A 1950-nucleotide genomic window follows, 5' to 3' on the forward strand; every position below is an offset into this window, starting at 1 on the left:
TGCTGCTGCCGCCGCCGCTGCTGCCACCCCCTCGGGAGTCTCTGGCAGGCCGGGCCCGGCGGGGGGCACGGGAGGCTCTGGGGGGGCTGCTCCCCCCGGCCGCTCCCGACGCGCCCCGGCCGCGCCCACCGTCTTATTCCGCCTGCGAGTCATGCCAGCCTTGCACCCCCCACGCCGCCGCGCTCTCGTCGCCGCTGTTGTTGCTGCTGCCGCCGCCGCCGCCGCCGCTCAGACAGGACAACAGCCAATATGGCGGCGCGGCCCGTCCGGCCCCTGCCCGCGGGGGGAAGCCTCCGCCGCCATCGCCGGAGCGGGCAGTGCCTGGGCAGCGCGCCCCCCAGCGGCCGGAGGAGGCGCCATCGCGGACTGACGGCGAGCGCGTGTGCAGGCAGGGGAGGCGCGGGGCTGGTGGAGGCGGGCGAAGGTGGCTTTCCCCCTCCGCCTCCGTTTGTAAGCAGGAGGTGTCAATTTCCCCATCAAAGCCCGGCCCGGCTTTGCAATATTCTGATATCCGCCTTTAAGGGTGAAGTTGCTATTTGGGAACCTGCCTGCTGGAGAGCGTCCCCCCCCCTGTTCTAAACACTGATCCGGTAGTCCTGAGCCCCCTTTGCAGTGTTTCGGAGCATCTACAAAGTGTTAACTGAACATCTGTCTGTTTTCCCCTGGAGCCGTGTCCTACCACTCAAGGAGGCCTCTGCTGTCTCTCACTCCCCCCTTAACTTGTATCCGTCTACAAAACGGTGTACCTAACATTACTATTTTAAGATGCCAATAAAGGTATTGTATTATATTATTGTGTACCTAACAAAACCCTGCTTCTAAGGTATGTCAATATCCGGGGCTTCCCACTTTTCTCCATTTAGATCCCTTAGGTCAGGATTCTTGGATGAAAATCCAAACACGTGTTATTGGAAAACCCATTATGTTTGGGCACAGGAGACACTTTGCAATCCTATCTGACTGAACACTGGGTGTTTCTAATGTGGATTCTAATTATATAAAAAGCTTGTGAATGAAATCTTCAAGCGTTTGAAGTGGCTCTAGTAATGCTACTGACAATAAAATATTTTGGAATGAAGTTGATAGGAAAAAAGAATAATAGAATTTAATGGTATTTTATAATAAAGAATAATAGAATTTAATGGTATATTCATAATAATTCCAAACAACAACTAAAGATGAATCATAATGGGGAAGCCAATATATTGGAAATCATGCTGACAGCAGAAGAGCTGGATTCGAGTCCACTAGCACCTTAAAGACCAACAAGATTTCCAGGATATAAGCTTTCGAGAGTCAAAGCTCCTTTGTCAGATACCAGTAGGGGATGGAGATCCCTAAACCCAGTGGAATATAAGGGCTCAGGGATCTCCATTCCTACTGGTATCTGATGAAAGGAGCTTTGGCTCTCAAAAGCTTATTCCCTGGAAATCTTGTTGGTCTTTAAGCCGCTACTGGACTAGAATCTTGCTCTCATGCTGAGAGATAATTGGTAACTTAAAAAAGCAAACACCTCTGAATTCCTGTTTCAAGGTTGCCTTTCAAAAGGGAACACCAAGGGATGTCCAAAGTAATGATGAGGGTATTTATTCCCTTTACTTGGAATCCAGGGACTGCTGTTTGTCTGTTTGATTCTCCTTCTGGTGAGAACTGGGGGAAAGCTAGTGAATGCAGCTGTTGCCCAGAGATGTTTGGCAAAGTAGGCTTCCCCCCCTCCCCCCAGGTTCTGTCAGAAGCAGTCCTGGGGCTGTGTATGCTATTTCTCTATATTGCAGTGTGTTCTGCATGGGTATCTGTAAAGAGCTGGGTAGAGAAGTCTGGAGGCTGCAATACTGAGCGTTTGGGTCAGGGGGAGTTACAGTGTTAGACAGTTTAGGGGCACTGTTGGACCAGGGAGGAGTTATGGGTTACTGCCATGACCCTCCTAGGCATTTTCTCCTGCTTGTAAGA

This window comes from Euleptes europaea, chromosome 1, assembly GCF_029931775.1.
Source record: "Euleptes europaea isolate rEulEur1 chromosome 1, rEulEur1.hap1, whole genome shotgun sequence".
Classification (NCBI taxonomy): domain Eukaryota; kingdom Metazoa; phylum Chordata; class Lepidosauria; order Squamata; family Sphaerodactylidae; genus Euleptes; species Euleptes europaea.